Consider the following 24,464-nt stretch of genomic DNA (forward strand, 5'->3'; position numbering starts at 1 on the left):
ATTTGAGTTTAGGATTCTATTTTTTAACATTCTTTATTGATACCATTCATTATGTCATACCATTTCCTTCCAGTGAATCCTGAAATTCTGTCTTCCTAATTTTCCAAATCATTGTCATTATACATTTTATGTTCATAAAGTCAAATGTCTGAGCCCTTTGATGTTTAACAGTATCTTTAATTTCATTTAAAGCCTTGCTTTTGCAATAGATAAATAAATATTGATAAGATGATCACAAATAGATTGACAAATCCTTGGAGTCATTTATATGTCCTGTATTTTCAAACTATTACTATGAAAGTAAAAACATATGAGCAATACCTTCCTGCCCTGGAGAATTCATTCACTATTGGGCTAAGACTACAGCTCAGTGGTTGAGTACCTGCTTGCCTCTCTAGCTTGTGCAAACTGTGATTCTCAAGAACTTCTCACCCCAGCAAAATAAAATAGGTGTGATGGAATATATATAATTAAATTACTCCTATACATCTTGTGATGGTTTGAAAATAAAATGGCCTCACAAAGGGAATGGCATTATTAAGAACTGTGACCTTTTTGAAGGAAGTGCATCACTAGGGGGCAGGCTTTGTGGTCTCTTTTGCTCAGGCTTCCCTTAGTGTGACAGTGAATTGACTTCCAATTACCTCTGGGTCAATATGTAAGGTCTCTCAGCTTCAGCACCACATCTGCCTGCACACCCCGATGTTCCCACTCTGTGATGTAATGGAGTGAACATCCACAATTGTAAGTGAGCCCCCTCAATATGGTTCCTTTATAAGTGTTTTTGTGGTCACAGTGTCTTTTCACAGGGATAGAAACCCGACTAAGACACGTCTGTTATCATGGGCTTTTTTGTCCTGGATTGTCCTTTCATGCTGTTTCTGTTAATGTGATTTGTCACATGTATGCACCTTTGTCTAACACCACTTAACAGAAGGCTCTGATATATCAGCTGACTGCTCCCAGGTATGATATCCCACCATTGGAGCAAGGTACCAACTTGTCTTCTGTGTGCCAGCAGAGTTGGCCTTTTCAGTAAATATTACTTTTTTTTTTCTTTTACAGAAAATGAGGACTTTCCATTTCCAATAGGTAAAGTACTTAAAACAATTATTACCTTATATAATAAAAAAAAGAAAATAAAAAAATTGTACTAAAAGAGTACAGGAAAACAAATTACCCATACTTGATAGTAATACAAGTGTCATTCTGCCAAGAAAGATAGAGATTTAGAGGATAGAGAGAGGGCTCAATGATTAAGATTACATACTACTCTTGTAGAGAACCCATATTCTGTTTCCAAAAATTACATGATAGATCATGGCAGCCTGTAACTCTAGTTCCATAGGTTCCTTCTGACTTTCACAGGTTCCTGAACATAGGTAGAGCAGATAAAATAACACATAACAATGAAATAATAATATATTTTTTAAGATAGGCATTGAGCCAAAGGATGTATCCTAAAATAATCATGACCTGAAAATGAAATGTCTCTTTCTTATTTTCTAAAGCAGTATGATAAATGGCTGTACATAATTCTGTGTCTCAACATCCTCCTCTCTGAAAATTTATATAGGATATTGGCTTGATCAACACAATACAAAATATTTCCTGTTTGCATTTTTGCTAGAACGAAAGGGAAAATTGGAAGGGGCTTCCCTCTAATAATCAGCAGGGTTGCAAATGTGAATGTGATACTTAAAACTGATATTTCTTCACATGAAAGAATTTAATCTAAGTGACCCTACCAAGAAAATTTTGCTTATTCCAGAATCTCTGGCCTACCAAATAAAAAGCCCAGTTTTAGTTTTGGGATAACCCCTTTTAAGTTGTTATCAGTATATGGGAATCTCCAAAACAATACTGACTATTGCCATTCCTCTTGGATTTGCACCAGAACTTGATGATGAGATTGCATTCCTGAAGACATCACATACATTGGTCACAAGACATGGAGAAACCAAGTTGGTCCTAATCAAGATGCTTCTGGCCATCAGCTCACACAGTACTGGAAGTTGCTATAATAGCAACTGGTAGTGTGTAGGATTATCAACAGTTTTAACCATCTGCCAACTCTGTGAGCTGAAATACAGATTGTTCTGGGATAATATACCTATGGGTACAAAGGTGGCATGTATGTAATGGGAATAACCAAACACTTTCTGATTGGATTTTAGGCCAATTAGAAGGGGAAACACTTGTCTGTTTCATAGATCTGACCACAGATCCACGTTTGGGGAGCTTGCAGGCACCAGGGATGAACCTACTAGTTTCATAAATGGGCATAGTATTAAATTCATATCTCTCTATAATACTCACATCAGCACAGTTCTCAGACCATTATCAAAGATGTTTCACAGTAAAGCGTGGTTAGAACAAGAAACTCACAACTGGTCAAAACTCAGAGAAATGTCAGTGGGATGCACAGCTACAAACGGGATGTTGCTGCCACACCCCGTAAGGTCCAAGGAGCATGCCAGGGAGGGAGGTGAGCGATTGATCGCGAAAGGGGAAGGTGACCATAGGCCTCCATTCCTAGCTGAAGAGCTATGGAAAGTTGATGGTTTTTAAAAATGTGAAAGTCTATTTATTAAGAGCATGGACCCTGATAGGTTGACAAGCTACAGTGTTTAGTTCCACACCCAGAAGTATATGAACAGTAAAAACCGGAGTTGGTAGGTTATTGAATTTGAAAAAAAAAAGAAAAAGAAAAAAGATGACACAAAGTTGGGGCATAGACAGATTGATGTGGATCTGGGAAGAGTCAAGATAAGGATTTGTGGCAAATATGATGAACATACATCATGTGCAATTCTCAAGAATATAAGAAATATTTGAAAACTAAATGAGTGTGGTGATTTAAAAGAAAATGCCCCCATAGAGAGTGACACTATTAGGAGGTGTCACCTTGTTAAGTAAAGTGTGGCCTTGTTGGAGGAAGTGGGTCACTTTTCAACATGCTTGGAGGGTCTCTTTCGCTCAAGCTTCCCTCAATGTAACAGACAATCCACTTCCTGCTGCCTTCTGATCTAGATGTAGTTAGCACCATGTCTGACTGCACACTGCCATGCTCCTCACTATGGTGATAATGGACACAACCTCTGAAACTGTAAGACACCTCCTCAATTAAATGCTTTCCATTATAAGAGTTGCCATGACCATCTTATATTTTCACAGAAATAGAATCTCTAAGACAATGATATTTTGCTTTTTGTATTAGAAGCATGGATACTTACATCTATAATATATTGGACCTACGAGTGGTAAACATAATTTTGTTTCATATGAAATAAAATTAAGGAACTCATTTATACAGTAATCAATGTGAAACTCATTTGGCAAAAAATAGATCTTCCTCTTTAAGTTAGCTATTTAATGTAAGTAGTAGAAAGCATTAACCACAAACATGCATTACTTTCCCCAATTGGTAAGGGACAGCTGCATTTGCTGAAAGTGTTCAGAGAACACTTCAATCACTGTCATCAAGCATCTATTGAAACATGCTCTTGGATACTGTTCTGTATGGGAAGACCAAAGACGGAATGGGAGATTTTGATATGTAGAATACATTACATAACTTCACTGAAAATGCTGGGTTCTACCCAAGTCAGAAAGTTCCAGCAATTAGCTGCCAAAATCAGGGGATCTTGAGATGACATAACTGACATCAAAAAGCAGCATTCAGATTACTGAGTGCAAAGGGCATGTGATGTCATCAGACAACAAAGGAACTTCTAAGTCTTAAATATGAAGACATTTTCTAAAGCCTAAGTGGAGATAGCACTATAGGTGTTATTCCTCTTTTAGAACACGTGATCCTAGAAAACAAAAATAGGAGGAAATACAAAAACCCTCCAAAATTCCAAAGGGTAAAACTGTCAATTTTGCCATGTCTTTTTCCCAGACATGTTAACAAATGCATTGTTGAGAACAAGTAAACACATCTTCTATGAGTTTTAAAAGCAGGACTCATAAGATAGATTACCACGTTTGAGTGAATGTGATGCCAGTTCTGAGGACCTGGAACTCACACTGCAGAAGTAAATCACTGATTTCCTAACTCCTTCATGCTGTTCCCCTATCCTCCACACCACTGTTAATTTTTTTAATTAAAAATCTTTCATTAGTTACAGAGGAAATGAAGACTCCAGAATATAAAAGAAGCCTGAACCCTGAGCACCTGAGAACTTCAATGATTAGAGAGAGTGAATGTTAGGAAAAACAGGAAGGGTATGTTGCAGCTTCCAACAGTTAAGAGCAGATGAGTAGGGAATATGGTATTTTTTTATATAACAGCAACGAGTTTCCAGACATAACAAATTCTGCTTATAGTTAAACATACTGAGGTTTTCAGCATGGTAGAAATAAAAAAAAATTTAAAAAATGAAATAAAATAACCAGTACTTAAGAAACAATGTTGCAAAAATCTGAGAGACTTCAAAGAACAACAGGAAAACAATGATGCATCAAAAATTGATACCACTTGATGTACTGTTTATTACAGACCAAAGTGATCTCAGAAACCTGTGCACAGATAGAAAAACAAATACACACTGTGACTAACTTTGTAAAGTAAGAAAACTGTTGCAGCCTAGGCATAATATATAGTATTTCATTGAGTTTTATTGTAAAGGAATGAAAGTGAGAGTCTGGCAGTAGAATACACTTCAATAGTTCTTCCAACAGCAACACCAATAAACCTTCCAGGTTATTACAGTCTTCCTAGGTTCCTAACTACATCAGTTCAATCTTGTGTGCTAATTTACTTTGACGTAGCTATGTCTAGTATTAGAACAACCATGGGCAACATCAGTGTCTGTTAGACCTGTTGAAGTCTTGTTAAAGATGATTAGGCTAGGGCAATGGGTAGACTAATATGATGGTAGTTCAGCAAGAAGTATGGTAACCATGATGCAATATTTTCTGCTGCTACCTGGTTGAGATGAAGGTAAATTTACCATATTTTTTCACAGTCATTTTCAGTATCACAACCTTCTATTTCTAAATAGACTCTGATAAATTATCAAGCAGTCATTCCCTTCCTCTCCATCTCTGGGGATAATTATATTAAACCTGATACCATTCAGAGAAGCGTTTAGCTCTGCTTTGAAAACCCCAACATCATTCCATTTACCTTAGTTCAGGTTTATGAAAATATTATTTATCTCTGAATAAGTCATCAAAGAATAGAATTTAATATACATTTATTTTGTGAACTTTCTACTGTCTTGGATTTGAACTAGTCCAGGGCTTCTGAATACACTTGTTAGTGAGAGGTGGTACCCACTACAAATGAACGAACACACTTAAAACAATTTCTGGGTTGTATTGCATCCTATATTCTATGATTTACACAGTGTTTTGTCAAATATCCCCTCAAATAGCAGTATAGATTAGAACACTGTGAGTTCCAGAACTTGTCAAAGGAAGAAGCCGTATTAGAAGCTGAAATAAATGCTTGGGGATTTCCCAAAGTTCTACATGGTAAATGTCAAGATAACAGAATAAAGACTAATATCTTATTAAAACTCTACATGAGTGTTAGTTAATATACTGTAAATTAATGAACATCATTGCTGTCTTAGGGTTTCTATTGCTCTAAAGTGACACCATGACTGTGGCAACTCTTATAAAGAGAACATTTATTTGGGATTGGCTTACAGTTCAGAGACTCAGTCTATTATCTTCATGGTAGGACCTGGTGACAAACAGGCAGACATGGTTCTGGAGAAGGAGTTTAGAGTTTTACTTGCTAGAATGCAGGCAACAGGAAGTGAGCTGAGACACTTGGCATGGCTTGAACATATATGAGACATCAAAGCCTGCTTCCACAGTGACACACTTCTCCAAGAAGGCCAAACCTATTCCAACAAAGCTGTATTTAATAGTGCCACTCTCTATAAGATTATGGGAACCAATTAAATTCAAAACTACCACAATTGCTTTCTATTAGTATTTATCAACGTTGGGATCTGAAAAAAATAGACCACGATTCAGTAATAAAAGGAATTAGAAAACAATATAGGTTAATATCTGTGTAAAACTATTTTGAAACAACACATTGTACAGATAATTCTAAAATCCCAAGTTTTATTTGGTGGCTATATTTTACATATATTGTAATTAATTGTTTCAGAATGACATTTTTCTTGGTAATATTCATCATCTTCCCCCAATGCTTCCAAGACTCACTCTTTTTTCCTACTTACCCAACTTGGTTTATCTCCTTTTTGTTTTATTATTTAAACATACCAGATCCAATTGGGCAAGTACATATATTCTTAGATATGTGGCCTTCCACTGGATAACTGTCAGTTTACTGGAGGATACACACTTAAAGTCAACTGACTATCCCTCTTCCAGCAGCTACCAATTTGTTAATAGTATCTGAACTATGGGGAGAGGGCTTGTGTCCACCTCCCTGCTGCAGGTTGGGAAATTCTCTGGCTTGGCTTTTACAGGCATTCTCCATGTTTTCTTAACCAATGTGAGTTCATACTTGAAATTGTCTGACTATACCAAAAAATAAAAAATAAAACAAACAAACAAAAAACACTCCTTCCTTTTAGTCATGCACTGCCTCTGAGTCTTACAATATGCCTACCACATCTTGTGTTGTAGTGACTGAACTGTGGGTTTGACTGAATGTGATATAGATGATGTTCCATTTAGGTCTGAAATTCCAAAGTCTCTTATTCTCTGCACTCCAGACCTCTGGGTAAGTTACGGTCTACTGAAGGATGAAGCTTCTCTGATGAATATTGAAAGGTGCACAAATCAATGACTTATTTTTATATCAGAGAATATAATTTAAAAATCTTATCAATTTTCATTGAGGATAGATGTGTTTTCAAAATGCAAGGAGAAACTTCAATGCTTGCTTCATATGTTTTGGAACCTCTGTTATTAACTAACTATTGTTCAAACGAATTTTAATGCAAAATGTATTTGAGAAAAATGTATGCTCAGCATTGAAATAACCAACTTCCCTTTGATTGGAGATTGCATAAATGTTTTCCCTATAACAGTGAATTCTATAAATTATACTTTGTGTTGACATTTCATGCATGCATACAATGAAATATGATTATATTTACTTGCCATTTCCACCCTAAAATTTCCCAATAATTTTTCTGACTTATGGCTCTTCTAACTCCATGTCTTTTGTTTTTGTTTGTTTGTATAATTGACTACCCAGTCTGGTTAGTCCTAAGCATATATGCCTGGGTATATATCCTTCCAAGAAAATACAATAGCACAGAAAACCTACTTGTGGAAAAGCTCTCTTAAAGGGATGATTATTTTTCCCTTGGTAACTACCAACTGTCAAATGCAGAATTATGATTGACTTGATTACTTGGTTTTCATCAAGTAATCTCATTTACTGAGTTGATGTGTTCAATAGTCAGGTTATGTCCATAATATCGTAATCTCTTTAATGTTCTTATCTGTATGTGTGTGTTGCATATGTATGTAGATTTACAAGTTCATATGTGTGTAAGGCCCCATTTTGATATTTGTTAGTATACCTATATCACTGAACCTTATTCATTGAGGCAAGGTTTGTAAACTGAATCTATAGTTTGCTGATATGGCTAGGCTATGTTAGTAGCTTGCTATGAGGATCACCTGTCTCTGCCTTAAAGTGCTGGAATTATCACCTGGCATTTATGTGGGTTCTGGAGACCTGAAGTGTACTTATAAGGCTTCAGTGACAGCAGACAAACCACAGGCCATCTCTCCAGCCATGAAAAAGTAAAAGAACTGTCACAAACTAGTTTCAAAATATAGATTGAAAATTTGGGTTCCAACCATGTTATGGTGGCCCATGTCTTTAATCCCAGCACTAGGGAGGCAGAGGCAAGCAGATCTTTGACCACAAAGCCAGTCTGAGTGAGTCCCAGGACAGCCACAGCTACACAGAGAAGCACTGTCTTGAGAAAAATAAGAAAGGAAAAGAAAGAAATCATGGCTTCCAACATTCCTATCATTAGAAGGGATTAGGTCACAATATAACTGTATTCAATGATAGTTCTTTAGAGGGGAAAAATTCATGAATTAACATAGTTATCTCACATAATTTATTCAGGGGATTGATTAATTACTAGGAGACAGTTCAAATTTCTAATTATATTATTTGATTAAAAACTGTAGTCATTGATTAGTGTAGCTTTAATTATTCACCAGAGAATCTTAATCCTTCAGTAGATGATGATTAACACAGGGACCCAGAGTAGTCAAGGTATACAGAATAACAAACTCTGGAATTTCACTCCAATATGGGACCTCCATATCACACTCAGCCCTGCTAAAGCTCAGCAATTGCTGCACAAGACAAGGTAGAAAGACTGTAAGAGTCAAGAGCAGTGGATGAAGAAAAGAAAACAGTTTGTTGTTGGGTTTTTTATTTTTTATTTTTTTGTTATTTATTATATTTGTGTTCAATTTTACACATCAGCCATGGGTTCCCTGTCATCCCCCTTCCTCCCCTGGCCTCACACTCCCCTCAGGCCCTCCTCTCCACTCCCATCCCCTCCAGGGCAAAGACTCCCCTGAGGATGCATCAAAACCTGGTGGATTCAGTACAGGAAGGTCCAGTTCCCTCCCTCCAGGATGAGCAAAGTGTCCCCATGTAAGCCCAAGGTTCCAAACAGCCAGCTCATGCACTAAGGACAGGTTCCGGTCCCAAAGCTTGGGTGCCTCCCAAACAGTTCAAGCTATTCAGTTGTCTCACTTATCCAGAGGGCCTGATCCAGCTGGGGGCTCCACAGCCTTTGGTTCATAATTCATGTGCTTCCATTAGTTTGGCTATTTGTCCCTGTGCTTTTCCAATCTTGGTCTCAACAATTCATGCTCTTACAGTCCCTCCTCTTTCTCGACAATTGGACTCCTGGAGCTCCACCTGGGGCCTGGCTGAGGATCTCTGCATACACTTCCATCAGTTATTAGATGAGAGTTCCAGCATGAGTGTTAGGGAGTTTGGCCATCTGATCACCAGACTAGGTCAGATCAGGCTTTCTCTCAACCATTGCCAGCAGTCTAAAGAGAATATATCATTGTGGATTTCTGGGGACCTCTCCAGCACTCTGCCTATTCCTGTTCTCATGTGGTCATCATTTATCATGGTCTCTTATTCCCTGTTCTCCCTTTCTGTTCTTGATCCAGCTGGGATCTCCTGCTCCCCTAAGCTTTCTTTCCCTCAAATCGTGACCTTCATTACTCCCACTGTTGTGCAGGTTGTTCATGTAGATCTCATCCATTTCTCTGTCATTGGGTGATCTCTGTGTCTCTCTTAGGGTCCCATTTTCTAGGTAGCCTCCCTGGAGTTATATAGCAGTCCAGTCATCCATATTTTATATCTAGCATCCCACTATGAGTGAGTATATTCCATGCTTGTCATTCTGAGTCTGGATAATCTCACTCAGGGTGATTTTTTTCTAGATCCATCCATTTGCCTGAAAATTTCATGATGTCATTGTTTTTCTCTGCTGAGTAGTACTCCATTGTGTATATGTACCATATTTTCTTTATCCATTCTTCAGTTGAAGTGATCTAGGTTGTTTCCAGGTTCTGGCTATTACAAACAATGCTGATATGAACATAGCTGAGCAAATGCCCCTGTGGTATGATTGAGCATTCCTTGGGTATATGCCCAAGAGTGCTACAGCTTGTCTTGGGGGAGAGGGATTCCCAATTTTCTAAGGAAGCAGCATATTGATTTCCAAAGTGGCTGTACAAGCTTGCATTCCCACCAGCAGTGGAGGAGAGTTCCCCTTGCTCCACATATTCTCTAGCATAAGCTGTCTTCTGTGTTTTTGATCTTAGCCATTCTCACAGGTTTAAGGTGGTATCTCAGAATCCTTTCAAGTTGCATTTCCCAGATAATTAGGGATGTTGAGCAATTCCTTAAATGTTTTTCAGCCATTTGAAATTCCTCTGCTGAGAATTCTCTGTTTAGTTCTATAGCCAATTTCTTAATTGGACTGTGGGCATTTTGATGTCTAATTTCTTGAGTTCTTTATATATTCTGGATATCACCCCTCTGTCAGATGTGGGGTTGGTGAAGACCTTTTCCAGTTCATGAAGGGGTGTTGGATTTTGTCAAATGCCTTTTCTGCATGTAGTAAGATGATCATGTGTGTTTTTTTCTTTGAGTTTGTTTATATGGTGTATTACATTGATGGACTTTCGTATGCTGAACCACCCTTGCATCCCTTGGATGAAACCTACTGGATCATGGTGGATAATTGTTTTGATGTGTTCTTGGAGTCTGTTTGCCTGTATTTTATTGAGTATTTTTGCATCAATGTTCATGAGGGAGATCATTCTGTAGTTCTCTTTCTTTGTTGCATCTTTGTTTGGTTTAGGAATCAGGGTAATTGTAGCATCATAGAAGGAGTTTGGTAATATATCTTCTGCTTCTATTGTGTGGAACAATTTAAAGAGTATTGGTATGAAGTCTTCTTTGAAGATCTGGTAGAATTCTGTACTGAAACCATCTGGTCCTGGGCTTTTTTTTTTTTTTTTTGGTTGGGATACTTTTAATGACTGATTCTATTTCCTTAGAGGTTATTGGACAATTTAAATGATTTATCTGGTCTTGATTTAACTTAGGTATGTGGTACCTATCCAGAAAATTATCCATTACTTTTAGATTTTCCAGTTTTGTGGAGTAGAGGTTTTTGAAGTATGACCTGATGATTCTCTGGATTTCCTCATTGTCTCTTGTTATGTCCCCCTTTTCATTTCTGATTTTGTTAATTTGGATGCTCTCTCTCTGTCTTTTGGTTTGTTTGGATAAGGGCTTGTCTATCTTGTTGATCTTCTCAAAGAACCAACTCTTTGTTTCATTAATCCTTTGTATTGTTCTCTTTATTTCTATTTTGTTGATTTCAGCTCTCAATTTGATAATTTCCTGGCATCTGTTACTCCTGGGAAACTTTGCTTATTCCTGTTCAAGGGCGTTCAGGTGTGCTGTCAAGTCACTAGCGTAAGATTTCTCCAACTTCTTTATGTGGGCATTTAGTGCTATGAGTTTCCCTCTTAGCACTGCTTTCATAGTGTTCCATAAGTTTGGGTATGTGGTGTATTCATTTTCATTGATCTCTAGGAAGTCTTTAATTTCTTTCTTTATTTCTTCCTTAACCCATTGGTGATTCAGATGAGCATTATTCAGTTTCTATGAGATTGTAGGATTTCTGTAGTTTTTTGTTGTTGTTGAAATCTAACTTGAAACCATGGTGGTCCGATAGAACTCAGGAGATTATTCCAATTTTTCGTATCTGTTGAGATTTGCTTTGTGGCCAAGTATGTGGTCGATTTTAGAGAAGGTTCCATGGGTTCTGAATGAAGGTATATTCCTTTTTGTTTGGGTGGAATGTTCTGTAGATATCGATTATGTCCATTTGAGTCATAACATCAGTTAAGACCACTATTTCTCTGTTAAGTTTCAATTTGGCTGATCTGTGCAGAGGTGAAAGTGGGGTATTGAAGTCTCCCACTGTTAATGTGTGGGGTTTTATGTGTGATTTAAGCTTTAGCGATGTTTCTTTTACATATGTGGATGCCCTTGTGTTTGGGGCATAAATGTTCAGAATTGAGACTTCATCTTGGTGGATCTTTTCTGCAATGAGTATGTAATGTCCTTCATCATCTCTTTTGATTGATTTTAGTTTGAAGTCTATTTTGCTGGATATTAAGGTGGCTACACCAGCTTGCTTCTTAAGACCATTTGATTGGAAAGTCTTTTCCCAGCCTTTTATTCTTAGGAGGTGTCTGTCTTTGAATTTGAGGTGTGTTTCTTGTATGCAGCAAAAAGATGGGTCCTGTTTTCATATCCATTCTGTTAGTCTGTGCCTTTTTATATGTGAATTAAGTCCATTGATATTAAGGGATATTAATGACCAGTGATTGTTCATTCCTGTTATTATTTTCAATTTTTGGTGGTAGTGTGTGTGTACTTCTCTTCTTTGGAGTTTACTGCTGTGGTGTTATCTATTGCCTGTGTTTTCATGGGTGTATCTGACTTTCTTAGGTTGGAATTTTCCTTCTAGTGCTTTTTGTGGGGCTGGGTTTGTGGATAAGTATTGTTTAAATCTGGTTTTGTCTTACTTCCCAAGACTAAGTATTTTTATCTGTAAAGTTCGATATAATAGTGTAGTAGAAAGAAAAAAAAAAATCTCACAAGTTGAACAGTCTGCTTGGATATAGAATTATGTGTACTTGTCCACCTGACCTGGAACTTTTCGGGTGCTTGAATATGGTTTATGTGTAATTTTGAGCTCAGGGCTGAATGAAACATCAGACAACAAATTAAGATGCCATGCTAGCTAGAAACCTTGCACATACACCTTAATATTATCATTGTTTGTACACATGTTAATGGATAGTCTTGATTGTGTACTTGATAGGTTTTGTATTCAACCTAGAAACATAACTCTAAGTAGATCTGTAGGAACATTCTTGCAAGGATCAAATAAGGGAGGAGGACTCTGGTCATAGCAGTAGGTGACCTCTCACTGGTGGCCCAAATAAAGACAAAAACCACTGGGTTTTGTCCACCTTCACATCTTGCTGGTGATTTTGTCTACTGCTGTTGTAGTAGTACTCTGGTTGCTGCTGTCTTGATTGACATCAGATTTCATGTGTTTAGATTTCAAACATGAACTGAAGGCCAGCAATTGAGTTTTCTAGGCTCTCAACTTCAGATCGGTACTGCCAAGAATGCAGTTTTGTAAAATCAACTATTTCCAGTGTCTCGGCCTATCTGGCAAGCAAACACCCATTGTTGAACTACCCAGACTCACTCCTTTTCCATTTCCTAGCCTCCCCTCTTCTCTCCTCCTCTTCCTTCTCCTTTTTCCTCTTCCTCTTATTTCCTCTTCTCTGTCTCTCTCTCTGTCTCTCTCTGTCTCTGTCTCTCTGTCTCTCTCTCTCTTTCTCCCCATTTATCTATAGATCCTTCCCTACCTATATATTTTTCCTACAGACCTTTGAATGATAGTTATAGATTTTATTTATGTATTTTATCACAAAGGCTCATAGATGGATTTATGAGCACTCTCTAATTTAACTGATTTCTAGTAAGCATGTACATTAAGAATTTTGTAATTTTTAAGTATGTTCATTACATTCCCCTATGTGAGCTTCTACAAATAAGATATTAATTAGAGTGAAAAACAGTCTCAAATTTTTTATTTCTTAAGTATTTGTCAAGTACATAAGTGAAGATTAGGGAGTTCTTAGAGGAAAGTTTATGAAACTGATTATTATAAATACTATTTTCATATATTTATGAACATTTACTCATACATCATTATGTTCTATGTTACTTTTTTAAAAGTCCAAAATGTGGCCAAGGAGTTATCTCAATGGTTAAGAGAACTTTCCTGCTCTTCATAAGGATTAGAGTTGTGTTTACAACACCAATGTTAGGCAGTTCATGCCTTCTGTATCTCCAGATTCTGATCTAACTCTCTTCTCTGGCCCCTGCAGGAATCTGCACTTATAATGCATACAAACACATATACAAAAATAAGTGAATATTTGTAAAAAATACAACTTGATGTTTTAACAGTTCAAATAAAATTAAAATTCTCCAATATATACAGTCTCTTGACTTCTCTCTTTTAGCATCCTATCACTAACACATACAGACTAACAATATGACAGACAAATTTCTACATTTTATGTGTGTCCCATTTTGCTTTATATTGCATTGATAGGCACCATGATTTGGAGAGGAGATAAAATCATTTATTTTATCTCATCGTTCATAGTCCAATATTCAAGGAAGCCAGGGCAGCAACTCAAGGGAACTGAAGCAAAGGACTTAAAGGAATATTGCTTATTTGGTTGCACTCCTTGGTTGTTTAGTCTGCTTTATTCTAGAGACCAGGACTTTTCACAGGAATAGCATGACTTACAAAGAGCTGGGCCCTCACACATAATCATCAATCAAGAAGATGCTTCAATAGAAAGTTGGCTCAACTGCTGGGGATGTCTTTCTGTATGCTGTGAATGTGTTGCTCTGATTGATTGATAAATAAAATGCTAATTGGCCAGTCAGGAAGTATAGTATAGGCAGGACAAGCAGAGAGGAGAACTTTGGGAAGTGGAAGGCTGAGTCAGGGGATGCTGCCAGCCTCCACCACCATGAGAAACAACTTGATTCCAAGTTGATGGTCTTTTTTGTATATGTTTAATAAGGTGTGGACTTGCTGAAAGCAGTATGTCACCAGGAGTGGGATTTTATGTTGGAAAAAACATGCTCCATTGCTGGTTTGTGCTCTGTTTCCTATATATAGTTTGAGATGTGAGCACTCATCTGTTCTGAGGCTTGCTGCCTTGATTTATAGAAATGGGTTAATTTAAGATGTAAGATCTAGCTAGCAAGAAGCCTGAGCCATTAGGCCATACAGTTTTAATTAATATAAGCCTCTCTGTGTTTACTTGGGTCCAAGCAGCTGCAAGACTGGGAAATGAGAGAGATTTGTTCTGACCACAGGCTAGGAGGGACACAGGAAAACTTCAAGTACACTCAACAGTTAAGAGCATTGGTTATCTTCCATTAGACCTGAATGGATTTAATTCTAGCTCCCAATGACATGGTGTTCACAACTGTGGTTATTTGAATGAGATTTCTTTCATATTCTTGCATATTTAAATACTTGATTCCAAGTTGATGGTCTTATTTGTATAGGTTTAATAAGGTGTGGACTTGCTGAAAGCAGTATGTCACCAGGAGTGGGATTTTATGTTGGAAAAAGCATGCTCCATTGCTGATTTGTGCTCTGTTTCCTATATATAGTTTAATATGTGAGCACTCATCTGTTCTGAGGCTTGCTGCCTTGCTTCCATGCTGTGATAGTGATGAACTCTTATCCCTCTGGAACCATAAGCCTTCCTTCTGTGAGTTGTCTTGGTCATGGCATCTTGTCACAGCACGTAAAGTAATTAGTACAATAACTATCTGTAACTCCAGTTCCAGGTGATCTGATGCCATCTTCTGGACTTCACGGGTACTATGCACATGCTTGGTGCACATACATATAGGCAGGCCATGCACTCATACACAAAAAGTAAAATTTAAAATTGTAGAAAGGAAAAAGGAAATGATCCACAGAGTTGCCTACAGGCCAATCTGAAAGAATAATTTTCTGAACTGAGGTTTACTTTTCCCAGGTGAATGACTCTAGCTTGTGTCAAGTTTAGAAAAGCAAACCAGGATAGTGTACATGTAGAGAATCACAGAAAACTTTTGCATTTGATTTAAACAGCAGTGTCACAGGGCATAATTTACTCTTAATGGAAATTTTTGTTTGTAGTGGACTCTGAACCAATATAACAAAGTTGGCTATTTTATATTTTATAATGTACACTTTATATATACACACATAGCTTTATTTACATATCAAGAGAAAGATAATTGGTTGAAATGTAATTTTTAGTGATTTCTATCCAAAATTTTAAATGTAGTGAGACAGTTTACTTGTTCTTTCAGTGCTGGGGAATTTTCTTTCTTTGCGTGCATTATAGCATTAGAAATGTGAACTTCATGTTAGTTAAAATGGAACTTAAATTTAAAGGAAAGTAAGTGAATAGTAAATGGAATCACTTCCTAGTATGGATTCAAGAAAAGATATGGACATGTTTTCTTGATGTGCCTTATCGTGTGAGGTATTGTGGGCCAAATTGCTGATCTGTATATTCTTATCACTTAGCGATTTATCATTAGTAAGAATCTATGTCATGTAGAGCAAGTTAACACACGGGTGTGTCATTTAGATCCTATGGTAAAAAATATGCAGCTATACCTTTTACATTTGAAACCTGTTGCTGAGTGTGAACATACTGATGGCAGAACATACTCTGGTGATGTCAACTTATTTATAGAGTGCTGCTTCTTGTGGAGCAGTGTTCATATCTTTTCTTTGAAATGACAGTCAAAGGTTTCTCAACTGCCACAAAGAGCAGCCTGATTATAATTATAGAACTTTGGACAGAACATTTAGGCAGAGATCATCTAATTTATAATTAGAAGAAAATTGTGTTTGACATTAAATTGAAGTCAATAGGGATAATTATTGTCATTAAAGTGACATTAAAAAAAATCTTAAAGCCAAAAATTATAACCGTGAAAAATTCAAGCATATTTTACTTACTAGTTGGACATAAGTGCTTAGTTTCTTTTGGCTTAGTATATGTTCATACAATCAATATATATACATTTATCTGTGTAAAGATACTAAGTCTGCAAGAAGAACCAGGTCACTAGAAACAGCAATTACTGAATTCCAAATGTCTTTTATTTCCTGTAACTTATATGGAATCCAACACACTTTAACCATGACTAACTATTACATGTTAGCAAAGATATTAACTGAAATTTTTAGGATGCCATTATGTATGGGACAAAGGATAAAAACTGTCATTTTTTATGTTATTATTTTTCTTTCTGTCCACCCCTCCACTTCTTTTTGTTCTCCCTTCTCCCCAGATTGACTCCCCCTCCATTTACCTTCAGAAAAGAGCAGGCCTCCAAGAAACAACAACCAAACATGGCATGCATAACAAGATACAAGAATACAGGGAGAAAGCCCTCCTATTTGAGGCAATCCAATAAGAGGAAAAATTGCCAAGTGCAGGCCGAAGAGTATGGGACATTCCTATACCCACAAAGTTAGAAGTCCCACAAAAACTCCAAGCTAACAGCCGTAACATATTAGCAGAGGACCTGGGGAGACCCACGCAAGTCTGTCTCTTTCAGTCTTTGTGAGCCCATATGAGCCTTGCTTAGTTGATTGAAAGAAATATGTCATGGAGATATCAGGATGTTCAGAGGAACTTCCAGTACAAATGGAGATTAAAACACAAGACAGGAAACAGTAAAGCTGAGTTATTCACTTTTCATTCTTATTGAATAAATTGTGTGAAGTAAGTTTGGATTAGTCTAGAGGCAGAGCAAACAAGATGGAACCACTGGATCAGAGAGGAACTCAGTGCCAGCTTTTGAACAGCTTTTGAATTTTCAACAGGAAATACTAATATATTTGAATGGATATATTATTAGAGATACAAGCCTCAGCGTAATTTATATTTGTTCTGAGGTGCATCGCATTATCCCTGTTTCTGTTTTAAATGGGAAGAATAATTTTAAGAATATAAAACCTATAGTTAAATGTGTAGTATAAGAATGTGGCCAGAGGAATATCAGATAATTCAAAGTGTATTGTTTCCAACTCAAAAGAATGTGCTATGAGTCTATTCATAATGAATGACCCAATTCTGAATAGAATTAGTAAGGAGAAAAATAAAGGGTATGCATCCACTGTCTTGAACAATATAACTCAGAAGTTGAATATATGCTATCATTCTTCACATTTCATTGTTCAAAATTTGTTTGGAAAATTTGTTCAAAATTCAAAAGTTTAGGAAGCATAGAATTTATATGTGCTCTTGGAGGATGGTTTAATATTAATATAGGTATGTCACAATCAAATATTTTGTTTCTCTTTTTTGTTTATGTGAGGAGAGAGGGTTATGTAAAATTACAGACTGTGGAGTAAGCCTTCAAGAGATCAATTGCTAGTTTCACCTATTCAGTCTTGGGATATCTACATAACCTCTGCACACTTCAGTTTTAAGAGATGGTAAAACTGGGAAGAATATCAGTTATTCATGTAACATTATCATGAGAATCAAGGAATTCTCATCTGTAAATATTTTAGAACAATTCCTGGAATATTATCAACCAGATTGCTGTTAAAAGAAGAGAAAAATAAAATATATGTATTTAGATTATTTTTTGAGTTTTGTTCATTTAGAATATTCCAGAAATCAACTCCAGACAACTTCATGTTGTTATTTTAAGTGATTCACAGGCTAACAATCTACACACACACACACACACACACACACACACACACACACACACACACAGAGAGAGAGAGAGAGAGAGAGAGAGAGAGAGAGAGAGAAAGTGGAGCAGAAGAAGAGAAAAAGGGGGAAGAAAATCTATATATACCCAATATTATTTATTCACTTCTTTTATTTATGAGTAATTGTATCCCCATTAAACAAATAATGAATAGAGTGAGAGAAAGATCATGAAAGGATGATGTAAGGACATCTTTGAGCTGTTTATAACATGTTTTTGAATGTTTGTGCCTCTTCAAATTACCAAAAAATAAAATAAAATAAAAATAAATAAATAAAGCCAACAAAATAAATACACAGACCCAAAGGGAATGCAATGTTATTCCACTCAGAATTGGAGAGAAATTACTGGCATTGTTGGGAAAGTGGACTAAATAAACCTTGGAGAATAAAGCACATTCCATGAAGCTGTAACTATCAATTCTGCCTTTGTTTCAAGAGTCTTTGAACTTGTGTAGCTTGTAATTTCAGATTATCAACGCATTAGAGAATTTAATTTTAGGATTCTGACAGGCTGTTTTTTCAGATATATTTTCAAGAGTAGATTTGATTCCTTCAACTAATTACTAGTCTAAGACCTTGTAATTCCTACTTTAACTTTCTGAATGCACCTCAAAGCACACAGTTTATTTTCAGACTCCATATTTCCATTATGTATGTAAAGCCACATCACTCCATGTTGCACATTTGGCTTCCAGTATTCGTTTATTTGTTTTTCCTTACACCCTAAAAAAAAGGTTTCTGGGGGCTGCAGAGATGGCTCAATAGTTAAGGACTTTAGCTGCTCTTGAGAAGGATCTCAAATCAGTTCCCAGCACACAAGCATCTGTAACTTCAGTTCCAGAGGATCTAGTGCTCTAATCATACCTCAGGTCACACAAAGGACTTGTGTGGAACACATACATACATAAAAGCAAAACACTCACACATAAAGTGAGAATAAGTAAATCTTTATCAAAGATTTATTTTTAAAACTTTAATGTAATACTTAAAACTATAGATTTCTGTCAGTTTAGAATTGTGTTATGATATATTATAATATATGAAATATGCACTAAAGAAAAAAAGTAGTTTTGTGTGGGAATGTCATTTTTATTTTTACTGGATGATGCTTTTTCACAAAACCAGTATTAAAAATAATTAATAAAATTATTGTATAAACATCTTAATATGTCATAATGCATGATCACTATCTATTTTAAATATCAGGAAGGCTCTATCAGTATCAGATGTTTTCATTATTTCATAGACTTAAAAGAAACTCATAAAAAATTGTTCTATTTTCAGATATCAAGTATTTTTCTATCATAAGGTAGGGGTTTTTTGGTCATTTAAATATGGTCAGATAATCCTAATACTGTATACCTCTGGTAAAATATATATAGATTATAGATTATGTATAATTATAAATACATTTCATATAATCTATTCTATATGTAATTTATAGATATTTTATATGATTTACTCTATATAAATATAGATTTGTATAATTTATAAATAATTTTTATGTTATATAAATATATTTGTTTTATATATAAATATTCAATATATAATATATTATGTATAAGTATATATTTATTTTATATTATTATAGTGTGGATAAATATATAAATTATATATAGTAAATATATGTAATTTTTCTTGAGGTAGAAGCTTTGTTGTTAATATGTAAAATATAATCCCACAGAAATTTCATAAGAAGTACTTCTTGTGTTTTTTTTTTTGTGGGGGGGAAGCTGATTAGAAAAAGAATTTATGGATGAAGCCTTTGTCTGTAGATGTTAGCAGTCCAGGTTAGAGACAAAGTCACAGTCATGATATACAGAAGTGAGTGTGTAACAATTGTGTTTCTCCCATATCTTCCATGGAAACATGAAGCCTTGCTTCTTAAGTTCATCAAGGAAGATTTCAGAGCTCACAGTGACATGAAGCATAGTCAGTAGACTAGAGAGATGACTTAGTCCTGAGGACTGTGGCTAATATGAAACAAGGTGAAAATTTCACAGACATGGTCATAATAATACTAAATGAAATTATAGATAAATCTTTGTTGGTACAATATAAGTCAGTGTCTTTCTGAACACTAAAATGAGCACACAGTCACAGAATAATCTTGATATTTCTTTTTTCCATACTTACATCGTATTGTAAAGAGAGGTCAGACTGAACCAGCAAAGCACTTTGGAAGGCCTAGGTGGCTAATATAATTTAGCTACTAGAAAAACTGAGGGTATTCCCTAATTTGATACAGGTGTTGTGGTAAGCACTGGTATATTCTACAATACATATCACATTTCCAGATATTTTTGCAGATATCTGATTACAAAAGCTTCAGTATATCTACAGTATAGGCAATAGCCAGGTATGTAGTTGTTTCTTTAAGATCTCTAAGAAATGCATTGACAAGGTCACTCTGGAAATGGGAAATACTGGATTACCCACTCCCCCACCACTACAGTAGAAGAGGGAGCATGACTGTTTATTTCCCTTATATCATTAATTATTCATCCATTGCTCCTAAATAATACAATTAAGTTACAAAAAATAAAACATAAAAATTAGTAGGAACATGTTTTAAAACCATAAAATGAAATCAAGCAAACTGGCTCAGCATTTATAAGTCAAGTAGAATGTAACATGCCCAAATCAGCAGAAAGGCGTGTTCTTCAATTCCAAAGAGTAGCCTTCTAAATTGATACGAATTGTTTGGTGCACTGATACTAAAAGATGTTTTAAAATTTTAAATCTGTTAAAATTAACACATACCTAATTTCCACATAATTTTAAGATGAATTATTAACATGATATATTAAATTCATCAATTCTGCCACCCAGTGTGCAATCACAGTCCTGATTCTACAGCAGAAGTGGAGGTGAAGCAAATGTAAAGATATATTGAAAGCCTGTATAAATTATTTTGTTAAAACTTTATATAAATGATGTGTCTTTGGACATGATATTTAATAATATAATTGAGCTTCCTTATCTGTAAACAGCATTCATTGGTTGGGTAATGCATCTTCTACCTATGATAAGAAAAATTCTAACTCCAGGTAAAGATATTCTCATGTTCTTAGGAAAATTGCAATGAACATACTGAACCTACAAAAACTCATCCCATCAGTGATATCACCAGTTGTGCATCATCTTTTCATCACACTGGACAGTGCCTGGGTTGAACAATTTATATGGAGCATATATATTTGTTTTGGTTCATGGCTTCAGAGGTTTCAACCCTAAGCCAACTCACTTTCACATAATCATGACAGGGAGAAGGTGGTTTAAAGAGATTTTAAAAAATGCTAATCCTATGAGTCAAAAAAGATAGGGCAGACTTCCAATACGTTCATCAACACTACAATTGTCATGACTTAATCTCTCTTTCTATTAGATCCCACCTATTAAATGTCCCATCCCATCTTAATAATGTTAGAATCTTGTGAACAAAATTTTAGCTTATGGGCCTGTAGAGGACACTGAAGAGTCAAACTATATCACCAATAAAGACCTGTGGAGCATAGAGTCAGAAACCAAGTTACCTCTTAGCATAATGAAAGATAGATAATCTCTGGCTAGCTTCATGTACAAAGTTGAAGAATATATATATATGGAGAAAGAGAGGGGAACCCAAGGATATAGACAGATCCTTTCTAGTAAGCATATATAAAATTCTCTGTAGTCAATCACCAAAATAATTTCAAGTTTCTCGAAAATCCATTGATATATAAAAATTGCTTCATTACAATGTAATAAATTAAATAATGGAAATACAGGACAGCTCAAATTGAGGGACTTTTTGTATGGCAGCATTCAATTATTGGAAAGCTAAACTAACAAAAAAGGAAGGAGTGGGGTTGTAATTTTTAAGGAAACCAAAGGCATGCAATTATTAAATGTAATGAGTAATCATTAAGTAGGTATTAAGCAGGAGCAGGATAAGCAAAGAAAGTAATAAATGCCATTTAAGTACTAAGGCAACAATATTCACTAGGGATGTTGTATTAACTAATAGTGTTAGATGATATTAAATTTTTTTGAGATAATAACTGTAATTATCTGTTTATAGGATAGCTTTTTACATTCAGAATATAGAGAAATAGAAATCTAAGAGAATGCATTTTCTCTTTAATTAAATGCCTATTTGTGTTTTTAGAAATAGAGTTATGATGATTAATGACTAATATACAAATAATGCACTAGAGAAGCACTGCATGTATATGTAGAAAATGGTATGAACTTGAGGAAACATGATAAACATCTTAGTATGAATCTAAAGGAATAACTAACAAATGCTGACAAATCCTGGCATGATTAAGGAAAAGGCAACACTTATTCACTGCATTTGAGAGTCAAAACTATTGCAGACACTGTGAAAATCAATGTGGATATTCCACAAATACCTGGAAACCAATCTACCACATGATACAGCTATACTTCTGTCATAGTTTGAATAAAAAGTGTACCTACAAGTATTTGAATACTCAGTTCCATCTGATGACATTGGGGAAGTTTGGAGGTGTGGTCTTGAAGGAGGAAATACATACATAACTGATGGTGGTTATTTATGTATTATATAGAGACTGTATTTGACTCTATATAGTCTCTCCAGTAGCTCTCTCTTATTGGTGCTTGGAGTGAAAGGTGTGAGCTCTCTGCTTCCTGTTCTTGCCACAATCCTTGTTGGTCAGTGCTATGTCTTTCAGCCAGATGCACTCTTACTCTCCAGTAATGTAAAGGCAAAATAAATTCTTTCTTCTTTAAGATGCCTGGGTCATAGTATTTTTATCAAAGCAACAGAAAAGTAACTAACACTTTTGGACATACACCCAAAGAACTTCACATCCTACTGTACATCCATGTAAATTGAAGTTTCCTTTGTCACGGGAATTAAACAAACTAAAAAGTATCTCAGATACCAAAAGACACACATTCTGCATGTTTTATCTTATCCTCAGATGTTAACTTTGAAGTGAAGATACATGTTCGATTTAGAATATAAATTACAAAGGTTCCATCAAAGCGGGGCTTAGAGGAGTGGAGCCAGAACAAATGGTGTAAAGGATCAAAAGGAAATAATGGAATGAGAATGCATAAATTCAGGTGAGGTTGAGGGCAGGTTGGAAAAAGGGAATAAAATAGTAGGAGAGTAAATAACATTGAAAACCTTTCCAAAAAGTTGTATAGAAACCAGTACTACAAAACCTTCCTAACACATACACACCACCACCACCACCACTACCACCTCTACCACCACCACCACACAAAGCAAAATGAGGGCTTAATAGATAAAAGACAAAAATATTTGGGTTCCAGTTTTTCCAAAATGTGATATGAGGGAAAGAAAACTTATAAGTAAAAAACTTGGTTCAGAAGGTGTGGCTTAAAAAAAAAAAGACAACAGTAGTATTCTGTTCTTGTATTTGCACATTTATTTTACTAATTAAGGTTTTCAGAAAACTGCTATGCCACTTTTAGTATATGCAAGATATACATAGTATATTAAAAATGACTGGCAATACCACAGAACTGTTGGATGAGAAGTTAACATAAAAAGCACCTGCCATTTCTCTGCCTGGCAAGGCTTCCATTCATAGTCTGGAAAACTGTCTTCTCACATATACATATTCACATGGTAAAGGAACTTTTATTGTTGCTGTGATTAAAAAAAAATCTCATGACCAAGGCAACTTATAAGAGAAGAAATCAATTAATGGTGGGCTCACAGTTCCAGAGGGTGGTAGAGTCCATGACCATCATGGTAACCGGCATGACAGCAGCCAGTAGCTAAGAGCTTAAAATCGGATCCTCAAGTTAGAAGCAGAATGGGAAGAAACTGGCAATAGAAACTATCACAAAGGGTATCTGACTTGTTCCAAAACAAGTTCATACCCCTCCATAACTAACCACCTCCAAAAGCAACATCCAAATGCCATCCAAGTGGGGATTTTATTTCAATCGAAAAATTTGAGTACATTGTTCAGCCTATTGAACTACTATCATCAACTCTCAAATCTTACTGCATTGATTCATTTTAAACTGAAACTACATTACTCATGTTCAAATTTAATATTTTCTTCTTAAGCCTAATCACCAGTGCCTACATGGGTGCTTAGAATGTGTTTATCAATATAAATATGCTAATTTATAAAATAAACATAAAATAAAGACAATGAAAATCATTGGATGGTTACTATTCACAAAGTTAGAATTCCTGTATTAAAATCTGTCTTGGTGTTTTTTAATTATTTAAATCCCCATGTCCTATATGGAAACTATTGGAAAACATAGTAATTGTATGAAGTTAACTACATAACTTTGATAAACTGATCAAATGAACTTAAGACTACTTCATAGCTTATGAATAGTATGAATGCAGGTGAAAGAACAATAGATTAGCAGTCAATGAACTTAAAAACAGACATACAATAAAGAAATGTAACCATGTAACAAATCCAAAGTACAGGCAACCAGTAGTATTCCAGTGATGCTGTGAACAGAAGTCATGAGTGTCAAACATTGAAAACAAA

Source organism: Onychomys torridus, chromosome 10 (assembly GCF_903995425.1).
Source record: "Onychomys torridus chromosome 10, mOncTor1.1, whole genome shotgun sequence".
In the NCBI taxonomy this organism is placed as follows: Eukaryota; Metazoa; Chordata; class Mammalia; order Rodentia; family Cricetidae; genus Onychomys; species Onychomys torridus.